Source organism: Gadus macrocephalus, chromosome 18 (genome assembly GCF_031168955.1).
Source record: "Gadus macrocephalus chromosome 18, ASM3116895v1".
Taxonomy (NCBI): Eukaryota; Metazoa; Chordata; class Actinopteri; order Gadiformes; family Gadidae; genus Gadus; species Gadus macrocephalus.
The window spans coordinates 1,504,377-1,518,038 of NC_082399.1; the positions used below are offsets into that span (position 1 = coordinate 1,504,377).

General features: G+C 42.8%; 1 pseudogene; it reads left to right on the plus strand.

Annotated features, from left to right (window-relative positions):
• LOC132446981 (potassium voltage-gated channel subfamily C member 1-like) overlaps positions 1-11,443 on the plus strand; it is a 31,319-nt pseudogene extending 19,876 nt beyond the window's left edge.
• The last annotated feature ends 2,219 nt before the right edge of the window (positions 11,444-13,662 follow it).

The following is a 13,662-nucleotide window of genomic DNA, read 5'->3' on the forward strand; positions in this document are numbered from 1 at the left end:
GGGAAGGTCCAGCTTTGTGTTACTGGTATCCGTGTGCTTTCGTTTCTGTTTGAGTTGGAACTTTAATTGGCGTTTGCGAGACATTCTGTTTGACCCATGACCCACCAAATGCTCAATGCATGGCTCGCAAAGGTCAACCCTGGTAAACCTCTTTGATTGTTCTCCTCTTCTTCTGTCTCTACCTCTCTCTCTCTTTCATTCCCTTACCCCTCTATCGCTCGTCTGCTTCCTCTATCTCTCTCTCCACTCTTTGACTGTCTCTCGCTCTTTGCTTTCTCGCCCTTCTTCCCTCTCTCTAACCGTCTCGTTCTCATTTCTTTATGGTAAACCGATGGTTTAGTTTATTATTTCCAGTTCTGTGTTTGTGGTGTTTTTTTGTGTTGTATGTGATCGTGAGTTCATCTGTGTTCTCAGTACTGTTGTTATATGATTGTGCGCGTACGACAGTTTGGTTAAGTTCTTTCGATATCTATTATTGTCATTATCTTTTGTGCTTTTCTTGTTTTATTTCTCTATTTTTTTTAATGATGTTTTATAACCATAGTACTAGCTAACAATCCCCAATAAATTAAACAGGCTAACAGACATAAAATAAATTAATACATAACAAATGTATCTGTATATATATATATATACGTTAAAAAAAACACTTCATTTAAGGCAGTCAACAAAAATGGTTTGCTTTTCCGACTTTTTCACGTTTCTTGACTCATTCGTCACATCTAAATTGAAGCTGGCTAGCTACTGCCCGTAGGCTATACACAAGCGATCCTGCATCGCAATGTTGCTGGTATAGTTTTATAGTGGTTAAGATATGGGGGATAACCAGATATAGGATAAGCGATTCTCCAGCTATGAGGAACCAGGTGGAGGGGGTTAAACACCTAGGGGAGGCGTTAACCAGATATAGGGTTAGGGTTAACCAGCTGGGGAGGTGTTAACCAGATATAGGGTTAGGGTTAACCAGCTGGGGAGGGCGTTAACCAGTATTGTTGGAGGAGGTTCTAGTCATTTAGCTTAGCGGTGTGTGGTGGTCAGTGGAGATCAATAAATATAAAGATGAGAAAGAGGAGACGTATAGCATCCTCATCACACCATCGATTTCCTGTAAGAACAGGAAGGAGCAGGAAGCCATGCACTCCCCTGACTTTCCAGGAAGTCAGCAGTTCATTGACAAAGTGTTTCAGGAACAGTTGGTCACATCTTAAAGACAGTCACAGGATGACCTCTGGCTAGAGTATGTGCACCCATACTTTATTCATATCTCTCCAACTCTCTATCCATCTCCCAGATATATATCCAGCTATCTATCTATCCAACCTCCCATGTATCCATCTGTCTTCCACCATATCTATCTATCCACATATATCCATCTATCTATTCAACCATCAATATAGATATCATCTATCCATCCTCCCACATTTCTATCTATCTAGTTTCTATCTATATTCCTACATATCTATCCATATCAATTCACCTCTTTCGAGAATAATTTAGTTTGATGTTTTGATGGGTCGAGACGTATAAAGTGACTTGTCTGCTGCTCAGTAGTTAAAGTTCACACCCACATTTACAGTGTCTATAATTAACCATCCAGCATACATATTTACATGTCTCGTGTATAACTATGTAGCGATCAACCACCAGCACAACGCCTGTGTTCTGCCGCCCTCTAGAGGCGGACGTTAGGCTTGCACCGCTCCGTCTGCTAAAAGAAAGGAACCATTTTAAGTTGTCTTCTTTGCACAGTGATTACATGAAGCATTTAAAACAGGATTACGACGATCGTTAACAGCCATGGAAAATCCCTTAATGACTTATAAACATTTATCTAGAGACCAAACAAAGACCATTATAATGAACTTAAGCATTCAAATTGTAATGTTTCACCCAGCTGCCTTCTGAATGGGACCAAGCCACAATAGGACAGGATAGTACAAGATTAAAAATAAGGAGTTTTTTTTACGTGAATGATAATTCTATGATTCCTTATTTTCATGACATTTCACATGGATATATTACATAGTGTCGACCCGATGATAGCTGGAGTGAGCTGTAAATGTACCCTGTTGGACAGACAGACCGAAACAGCCAGGCAGGCAGACAGACAGGCAGACAGACAGGGCTCCAGCCATCATTGGAGTGTCTGTTATTGGTTGGGAGTTCTCCAATAACGAGCGTCAGAGCAACCACCAGTCCGGTCAAGTCCCAGGGAACTGTGATCTGGCTAGTTAACTAGATGAACCTTCTGGTTCTTCAGTTAGCTATCTTAACCTAGTTAACCTTCCGACTGGTTAGCAACCCTAAGCAGGTTAAAAAGGGGAACTATGGGAGAACAGCGTTAAATAATTTATATATATTCTAATATATATATATATAGATAATATATGTTCCCTGTGGCTTTCACAAGAGGACGACAGCACTCTCCTCAAACATCCTCTCCTGGGGCAGGAAGTGGTGTCCTGGGGCAGGAAGTGGTGTCCTGGGGCAGGAAGTGATGCTGTCGTTCTGTTGGCCAGGTGATGTTGTCAGGGTTACCGATTTTCAACTAGGGATGTGATCCAAAACACCTTGACATGGTTATTAGTACAACTTGCCGACATTTTAAAGCTTTTAAAGTACTTCTTATTAAAATCCATTTTCTTGTTTTGTCCTGTTTGTCTCTGTCTGTGTCTGTCCTGTATGTCAAACGTTTGCATTTTAATATTTTAATGACTTCATTTGCTCAATATTATTCTATCTTTTTTCTATACTATTCTTATTTTCCTTATTGTCATTGATATGTTGAATTTCTAATGTTTCTCACCCAATATAATATCATATAATAAACCCTACATAATATAACATAATAAACGTAACATGAAACCTGTAAACACCCTTAAACATTTTAAATGAACTGAACTTAACTAATATAATAACATCCAACAATATAAAACCTTTAAACATTGTTAACATACTAAACTGTGAATACTCAATATGAAACCTCTAAACACCCTAAAACACTTTAAATTAACCAACCAAAAACGAATACGTAAATAAATAAACGATACAACATGAAATATGAATATGAATGCATGAATATAACATGAACCCCCTCAAACACGCCATCTGATGTTTTGGTTTAGCGAGCGCTGACCACGACAAGTCTCGTAGTCTGACCCACATCTCAGGGGGCTCCTCCCTGCGTCTGGCCCCCCTCAGCAGCCCCTCCTACGAGCCCCCTGCCCCCCTGCACCGCTGCCGTTCCCCCATCCCCTCCCTCCTGTAGCCCCCGCTCCCATTGGGCCAGGCGCGCTGGAGGGTTAGCTGATTGGACAAGGTCTAAAGCGGTTGGATGAGGAGCTGAGCAGTGGGTTATCTGGTCCCTGATTGGTCATTATTCGCGTGACGGAGGAGTTCGGCCATTGGGGGATTGATTAGATGTCGGGTGGAGCGTTGGGTCCCCTTCACGAGTGCAGTTGAGGAGGAGGCCGCGGAAACAAGCAGCAATAAGACAGCGTGACTCTGAAGAAGGACAAACACGATGGTGTGCCATGCATGCATCAGGCTAGCTGATGAACATATTAGCAGGTTTTAGCTCTAGCTAGGAATACATGTTTTTTTTTTAAATTCTCGTAAGAAATGTATGAAAAAAAAGTTCTGATTTGGATAGAACCTTAAAAGGCTACCAATGGTAGAACCCACAGTAAAACATGTGCTGTGATGTGTTTTTTTAAATAAGTGTGCCGTGCTTTCAGGACCAAATCCATGACCAGTGACTCTAGACCTTGTCCATAGATAGACAGATTGAAGTTAGGTCTCATTCAATCACACGAAAACCCTTTGAGCACTAAGGTACATTTCACGTGATATGGTGTCATAGGTATTATGACTGAGGGTTGCCTCACAGGCAATGCGCCGGGGTGTGATGTCATAGGTCATGTGGAGTCAGGTGGTGTCACAGGTCTTGTGACACGCCGCGATATCATAGAGCGAAGGACCAGGTCTCAGAGGGTAACATCCCAGAAGGCGTCTTCGTTTGCATCCTTATTGTTTATGATCCTGTAGTTGTTAATTGGCTTACCTCCGAAAAACATTGATCAGCCTTAGATTTGACGTTCTCTTTTAGCATATTTTTCTATTCACCACAGAAATAAAGAAAAGGTTTATGTATAAAATTAACCCACACACATTGCTGTTTATTTTTCATCCAAGTCTAAAATGTTATTTGATACCAAATTCCCACTAACTAGTTATAAAACCAAATTATTATAAAAAGTATGTACTATTAGGTAGGTATTACATACAATAGTGTTATAATTAATTCTATCCACATGAGTTTGTTTTACCAAAACTTTCGTATTTTTGAATTGTTTATTGTTTTTATAATGTAATAATATAAACATTTATGAATAAAAAAAAACCCTCATAAAATCGAGCAATTTCAAACTATAGTAGTTTGATCATATAATAATTTATATTCCTCTTGCAACTTCCATGTAACAGATATCATTAAAATCCCATGACATCAAATGATCAAGCAAAAAAAAAGAAAAGAAATACATACATTCATATATGCAATATACATGCAATATACATTGATGCTGGAAACGCACTGTGCCCATATATGTAAATAACCAGATCTATTTTTAACCTTAAGAGTGCACAGACCTAATAGGCAGTTGACTTGTAATGTCTGCTTTCTGTGTTGCCATCTAAATGTATTGACGGGTTTCAATGTCATGAGCCACACGATCAACATGATCGCGACTTCTTGATAGTATGTTTTACAAAAGTGATTTTGATTTTTGGAAAAGTTCTGTAAGTATTTGACTTGTGTTGTCCGTGTGTACTTCTCTGTTCTTTGGATATTTATAGCAAATGTTTGTTCTTCAGTTTTCTTGTTCTTGTTCCTTTTTTTTGTACCAATGCATAATGATCTGTTAAATCAGAGCTGTATGGAGAGTTCGGGGTTTTAGTTGAAGCTCTTTTGTTTAAAGACATATATGTGCTTCCAAGATAATGAGCTTCTCTTATGTGGAGAGTGTTTCCATCTTGTATGCAAGCTTGATGTGTGAATCCTTTACTGACAACAACATGTAATGTTTGTATAGTGTGTAGAAGTCATTTTTGAGAAACAAACATGACTAGCATCTGGAGAGAAACCATCACAATATAACACATCTGGCAACAAAACAACACTATATTACACATCTGGAGACAAAACATCACTATATGACATATCTTGAGACAAAACAACACTAGTTATACATCTGGCAGCAAACCATCACTATATTACACATCTGGAGACAATGTGTTGCTTACATCCCATGATCTATCATCTACAGATGCATTTGTTGTTTGATCGCCCATTAGTGCACATTTGGTGTAATGACACCTTTTGAGTAGGTTGCGCAAACGGTTTGCAACAACGATTCACACATATCACGCAGAAGCATGTTGAGGCCTTCAGCCTTTCAATAGTCACGACACAAAGAGAATTTCCCTTAAGTTGAATGAATGTATTTTTTGAGAGCTACCTGAATATGTAGATATTTAATGCACAATAGTGCTACATCGCCATGCTCTCATATACACATGATATCAACTGGTGAAATCATCTAATAAAAAAACGCACAAATGCCATTGGCTATCTCTTCCAACAAGGATTCAGATCTCATCCTTAAAATATTGTTGATATTGAAACACTAGGTAACTGTAAAATAGGTTTAGAATGTCATCACTTGTAGATCTTCAAATGAGGCTGCTACAAGGTCTTTTTAATTAATTTGTCTGTAAGGGAATGATTTTGCAGTGGTCACAGTACAATGTTCCTAACTTGTATTATCACACAGCCACCCCCTTCATTTGAACATTGAACATCTGTGATTTGCAATGTAAAGTGTTCATATTAGCAACGGATTGTACTTCAAATAGAGTGCATTGTAAGATAATGGTTAGAGTGAGTTTAAGTCACCCTGGGAATTCTGAAAGCTGTTAAAAGACCTCTATGAGGCCCACGTAGGCACTGATGTCAATATGAAGAACCCAGAGTAACCGGCTAGACTCAGCCAGCCATTCTTGCTTGATGGCTGGTTCTAACTAGAATGTATAATTCTACACGTTAAAGATCGATATTAAAATCCTATACAATATATAGTTGAATTTGTTTGTATTCAGTGTTTTTCCATATTCGTTTTTCAAGTATTGCTGACATCACTTCTCTGAGTGTTGGTAAAATGTTTCTAAACATATAGAAATGGACGGCCAGCACACGCTTCATGTGAAGTGACCTTGTTAGTGCTGCTAATGTTTCACCAATTCGGCAATTATAACTTACATCAGTGATTGTAAATCTGTAACCCTAGGGTAATCTAAAGATATTTTGGCACCGTCATGGTTGCCATGGTGACATCTCATCCACACCGGGTGGATCACCTCAGATACAGGTTACCAACACTTGGAGCTACTGTCCTGCCTTGTTACCAATTATTTATATTTTGGAACGGTTCCAATTCTTCAAGACTTCGGTACTCGTGATGAAGGTGGAAGAGCTGTTAAGACAGACGGCTGGATGGTGTTTGCGTTCTGTAATGTTCACGGATGGATGGAGTGATGCTGGATGAGTACTGTCGACGGATGGAGTGATGCTGGATGAGTACTGTCGATGGAGGGATGAATGAATACTGTGGACGGATGAATATTGTCTCATTGTGTGTCTTGTGTCTGTAATGTCCACTCCAACTTTCCTTGTTGTTGAGACGTGTGTTTGACTCTCATGAGCCCAGTCACCCAGCGGTGTGCAGGTAATGGTTACCCTGCACTATCACGTGACCCACAATACTCACTTTATACTACCACAGAACCACTACAGAACCACGCTCCATAACACCGTACTGCTCAATTACATTGTTCAAATTACCCTTTAAACTACACATAGCACACCAAATACTCCACTTTACCATACCAAACACTACTCAAACTATGTCATACTCCGCAAATACAACTACAGTCACAAACTCCAGACGCATGCAGGGTTTACCGTTCATGTCAGTAACAAAGTCGATCTGAACTGAACACTCCACAACTGAACAACTAAGTAATTTGCTGATCCACATGTATTAAAAGTTTATAACAAACCCGCTCACACCAAGGTCAAGCTGTTTATTAACTGCGTAATAACAACTGACAAATGAGAGGGAGACTGGGACGATGGCAGGGTGAGCTGAAGACTAAATGTTGTGTCCTCCTTGTGTCCACAGTGTTGAGTTTCTAGTGGTTCCTTCTAACGAGGGCAGATGGATGGAGAGTCCTCGCTGGGCCCGACCTGAGGGACCAGAGCCCTGGCTGGAGACAAGAGACCATCTGCACGACGCCTTTTTACCAAAACCAACCAACACAATTATCATCAGAATGGAGAATCTTCACCCTCACTTTCCACCTTCTCCAACGTTCTCCAGGACATCCCGACAGACTTTGCACTCACTCACTTTGGGAGAAAGAGACTTCCTGTCACATGAAACATTTCGAAAGACATCACGCGCAGTTCCGTGCTCCATCTTGCAGCAGAATGACGGACTGACCCACTGAGCAACTTCCCCCCCCATCATTGTAGCATCTCCGCTAACAAACTGTAGCATTTGTTGACTGGGAACTCTTGTTCGTTGTCCTCAACAGCTTGGCGGGAGGATTTTATGCATTGGGAGATGTTGGAGATGGTATTCTCCACCTAAACTATTTCATTCACATGTCGAATCGTACGTGAGTGACAGAGAAACAGTCTTAACTCTCAGAACTTTCAATGTCCCATAAGATATTTTTCCATCAACTTGGTAAAAACAAAACAGACACAACCTACACACAATCTACCCTATATGTATGTATATATATATATATATATATATATATGTGTGTGTATGATGTGGAAATGCCATCGCGATGCCCCACATTTACATTCAATTACCAGCGAGGAGTTCCCTCCTTCTGGTAAAAACCAAGTCTTCCATCCGCTTCCGATACACTCGCGTCCAGAAACATAGCGCTCAACTGCACTACGCACCAACCCTCATGTAGCATCTGCACCAAACACAGCCCTGACCGCGCCTAATTTATCACAACATATGCAACTAGAGGATAAGCCTGGCGTTCTCTGTCTCTCATGTGGCGATGTGTATCCTACCTAACTGCCTGGTGGTGGACACGGGAGTCTTAATGTTTTTGCTCCACCCTCCCCTTCCCCAGAAATACGCACATAATAGACAATGTCCGACAGCATCGCTCACATCAATCACAAGGAGAAGAGATGAAGCAGACAAAGCTCATAGATCCCAGACCACACGGCAAGAAGGACACTGCCACGTCCTACCTAGGAGTCAATCTTCTCAAATGGGCCAATCATGAGAGACGATTCACCTTGACAGGAAGCCTACACTGCCAATGAGGCACCAGAACCCCTGAGACACCTACTGCCCCTGTCTCTCTCTTGCCCCCTAGCTGCCAGAGGCTGCTCCAGAGCTAGTCCAGCCTACGGTGAGGAGATGATGGACGACCAAGGGAAACCCTCCAGGGAGACGCTCCGGAGACGATGGGACCAAGACCAGAGCGTAACAGGATAAAGGATATGTACAAAGAGAACATTTATATTTTAATAAACTAAAGGCTGGGATATCTGAGGAAGATTGACAGCAGCACATGAGAAAGAAAAAAACAAAACAAAGAAAAATATGCTTACTTTAGTGATTAACTAAGTTGGCGACTAACATGAGAGGAGAAGGATGTTGAAGGCGTAGTAAGAAGTTCCCCTGGAAAGTGGAAGTTTCAACGCTCCTGAGTATGAACAAGACCCTGACACAAAACAAATGGTTAAAAGAACAAAAGATAATGCATTTTTCTAACTTTGGTAACCAGCATGACTACACTGCATGCCTGTCTTTCCTGCAAGCCCTTAGTTGAACACAAGGGGTGCTAGAGACACAAAAAATATATACAAAATTAATTTAAAAAAATGTTATATGCAATTAATGTTAAAAAAAGATTATAAAGAAAGAGAAGAGCTATATTTTGTTTTGAAAAGTAAACAATGTGAATATTGAAACATGTGTGTTTAAACAATGTTTTGTTCAATGAAATCTCTGCTATTACTGCCCCTCATGTTCTCATGTAGACTGTGTTCCGAGTTGTGCTCATTCAATCAGAAGGATCGTCAACCCTTTAGCGCACCATAGCATCCTACAGCCAGGAGGACCCCTGGCGTAGCAGCAGCAGCAGCTACTTCATCCTTTACTCTATCTGCTTTTTCCTTTGGCAATAATAAACAAGCGTTGTCATTTGATTGTAGCACGGCCAGAGGAGGTACGCTAGTCATCTCAGCACCGACCAGTGGGGGGAGGGCTTTGTCCCCGGCCCCTTCCCCTTCCCCGAGAAGTTGGGAGAAGAGGTGAACGTATCCAATCACTGGCCAGTGTCTGGTCACAGGTGATAACCTATTGGTCCATAGTCAAGAGAGATTTTCGGTTTGCATGGAACCGGCTGTTGTTCCTATCGTGTGTTGAGAGGACTCAGGTGTTGTAGTGATTGCTGTGGACGTCGCTGGTTGGCTGGTATTTTTCTTACTCATCAATTCTAGTATATAATGATAACGTGAACACCTCACAGTGATGCATGCGTTGTTACTTGATTGTTGACCTCTGTAGGGGGAAGTAGTTCCCGTCGCCCCCCCCAGGGACTCGTTAAGAGAACACTGTGTCCCAGAGCACATCCGTCTTCCGCGGTGGGCTAACTGCCACCCCGATACCCTGGGGGGGGCGGGGGCGGGCGAGAGTGTGTGAAGGTAGCTCGTCTTGTGCCGTGTTCGTACGTTAGGTGGTAAGGTCCCGCATCCAACCCCCGTCGTACGTCAGGTGGTTCGGTCCTGCATCCAGTCCCATCGTCTTGTCCGTCGTCTCGCGAGCTGGCAGCTCCCCGCGTCACATGACACAATCATGCAAGCACCCGCCATAGCGACCAAGAGCTTCCAAACTGATGTCACTGAGGTACTTTATAAAGGCTGCCGCCGGTGTCCACTTGGCCCAGGCTGCCTCAGCTCTGACCAGTGGTTCCCCTTGTTTCAGGTCCAGCCGTCAGGTCCCGGCAGGTCCCGGCCTGTCCCTGCTGGTCCAGAGAGTTGCTGGGATCCAAGCTACAGAGGGTGGGGTGTAGGCACGGTAGCAGCTACTGGAGGGTTTAGCCGGGTCTTCGCTGGTTGTACAGGCTCTCGTTTTTTTTGCTTTTACTTGGGATAAAAAATGGACCGTGGTATTTTCTGTTCCCTTTCAGATTAAAACTAGGATATCGGTTCCGAACGTAGAAGGCACTCTCGGTGAGATGTGGATATCTTGGAGGTCTACGGTCTCTCTGCAGCCTGAGATCCGCATGGCAAAGTGAAGCTACCATCTCACCACTAGTCTGTTGTTGAGTCGGCCATCATGTCATTGTGCCCATGCCACAACCTGGCTCTTGTTCTATGCGTGATACTGCCATTGATTAGAATGACCGACAGTGGCTAAATGCTAAATCTGTTTTTCATGACGAGGGGTCGAACACAGTTGTGATGTATAATCTCAGATTGGTTCCTTACCCTTTGATCAGTGTGCCTGGTTTTTTTAAACCAATTTGTTCATAGTGTGATTTACTTTTGTATGAATGTACGATCACCACCTTGTTTCCACCGACACACTGCCAGTGTGGGCCCCGCGTGCGCTCAGGGGCCCCGGTTTGAATTGTTTATGTGGAACCATGTGCCCTAGAGACTATTACTAATCCATTTCCACCAAAATTGATCATGAGGTAGTTGTTTTGGTTATGAATGTGTTTTACGTTTTTAAGAAAACAGAATACACTGGATGTAAAGGTTACATTCCCGCATAGATAAACATTCCAAATGGTAATAGTGAAACTAAAAGTGCTATTATTCACATGCATTTGTTATTATCGTAAGCATTCCAAAGATACAATGTGTTCTTGTTAACTCACATGCTGTAACCTGATGTAAAACAGACTTAGTGATTGGTCCATTTTACTGTTGCCATGGAGAATATATATGAGTGTATGTGTGTGTGTGTGTGTTGGGGGGGGGGGGGGGGTGGGGGGGGGGGGTAAGCGGTCACTGGTGTGTCCGAACGAGACTTATGCCGGATTTTATTTTTGAAATGTTGGATCACAAAGATGACTCGTCTAAACTGTATAAAGTATATTTCAACGGAATGTTCATGATCTATCTTTTTATATTTTGAAGAGAAAAAAACCGAAACATATCAATAAAGTGTCGCAACTGAACAGATCTGGACTGAAGAGACTTGTAATGTATGAATGTCTAAACTATCTAATGTGAAGCTGAATAGCAGCTGTATTCAGATGTTTTTACAAAGACATTATTCCTTAAAATCATCAAAATGAACTTTAAATAAATGAAAAAGTAAATGGCGTGCTGGTTTGTCAAACTGTATTTTGTTTCTGTGCAGTGTCCAGGAATTAGTCAGTAATCATTAAAACACCTGTTTTCTAATAGTAATTACATAACTTAAGGCTGGGTCCTGTGTATGGTTGTATATGGTTGGGCATGGCTCGGTAATGCTAGGTGTGGTTGACCAAGGTTGGTGTAGGGTTGGGGCTTGGTGGAGTAGTGAAGGTGGGGTTCGGCGCAGCTCAGTTACGGCTCGCGTTTCCACCGCCGACAGTACCCTTATGGTGGGGGGGGGTTTGCCGGATGGCGATAGCCGCGGCAGCTATGTTAGCATCGTGACCGCATAGCAGCCCGACACAGTTTAGCCTGCTAATAAATCCAAGGAAAAAGAAGAACGCGCACAATGAACAAAGACCAACAAGAAGGACGGCAAACCTTTGCGGAACATTTTCTTCAATAAACGAAGCTTTCGCCGTTGTCCAGAAATAACGTGCATAATGTGTTTGTTTGTTATTTTCCCCCTGTCGCACAGAAGTGCGATTCTGTCGACCAATCAACGGACGGCGTGTGTCGCTTGAACTTGCTGCCCACCTTTCAGGCGTCTCAGTAGCCCAACGGAGGAGTACAGCGAGACGAGTACGGCTCAGTCCGGGTCACGCCCACTTTTTGCGGTGGAAACGCGATCTGTGCCGGACCTTTGCGAACCGAACCGACCCGTACCCTCCGGGGAAACGCGCCATAAGGCTGGGTAAGGAGAGGTAGGGTTAACTTAGGCTAGGTTAGGTAACCGCTGGTAAAACAGGACAGAGGTAATCCTTGCTTCTACAACAGTATCGCAACGTTATTACAGCCCATCAATAGGACCATTGCCAGACATGTTTCTTTCGGTAGCATTAGGCTCCACCATTAAGCGATTAGAAACCGTATATGCGTTGATGATGACGACTTCATGATTATTGGCTTTAAAGGAAAACTGGCCGCTATAAAGGGGGGGGCAAAATATGCCCCCCACCGAGCCGATATCTACGGGGGTTGTTACAACATGTTTATTTATCGTGACATTGTTGACCATCAGTTGGTATGAGAGAGTTATGTGCCCCTGTTAAGGAGTATTAATCTAACCGACATTAAGAGCCACTGCATTCTTATGTTTGATAAGCTGCACTACGTTCATGTGTCCCGAGACGCTCTTGGTGATATTTAAATCGATCTAAAGTCCGACCAGAATACAAACATTCCATTAACATACGGTAAAGTCATCCTCAAGCTGCATTTTACACCCGTAAAACAACAGAATTTGTAGCCCACTTTTTGGGATGAAGGGTTATAGAGAGGGTACGAGTTATAATTCCATCTCTTTGGGGAGATAGATGCGCAAGTAAATATAGGCTATTATGACACGGCTCTTCTCAATGCTGTAGAACGCTCCATTCACTTGAATGGGCCTTCCCGACTTCCGGCGGTCATTTATTTTTGTCGTAATTGACTGCTTTCAAGGAAAGTGGATTTCTTGCCTCTGATTCAGAGGCAAGTAGCCGGCAAGTAGCTATGTAACAAGCGGGATAATGTATAGAACGCCGGTCATTATCGAAAATAAGCCACTTCCACCTCGCTTCGTTGTCCGGTTCGCCCTGTCTGGGCTTATTTCCCCGATAATGACTGGCTGTTAGGGCTGTCACTTTTTATTCGAAGTTCGAATATTCGTTCGAAGGTGGGGTGAAAAGTTTGAATTCGAAGTGTAATTCTCCATTCGAACTGTAAAAAATGCGCTATAAAGAAGAGAGCGGCGAGTGGCTTCTCCTCAATGAAGCGGCCCTCCTGGATCCCCGCTTCTCCCGGTTAGTCCACCTTTCCCCTGCACAGAAACATCTCGTGACTGAAAGCCTCTCACACGAGCTCACTGAAACGGAGACCGACACTGATCGCACACGACAGGGAGAAAAGTCCGCTGCTGCGCTGGGCGCAATGGGCAGCCGGTTTGGGGACTTAAACAGCACGGCGGACACAAGCAGCTGCAACGGTAACGGAGAGCTGCGAGACTACTTGTAATTATTTTAATTAATTAATTCTTTCCGTAAGGAATAAAAAGAGCAGCATGCCGTGTTGGAGGTCGGCCTCACAGATTGTTCGTTTATATAGGCTGTGTGTGCCATGGACGACATGCGCTCCGCATATCGCGCTCCGAGCAGTTATTGTTAATGTGTAAAAGACAGCCGCACTTGTGTGTCGGAGCTTCCTCTTGT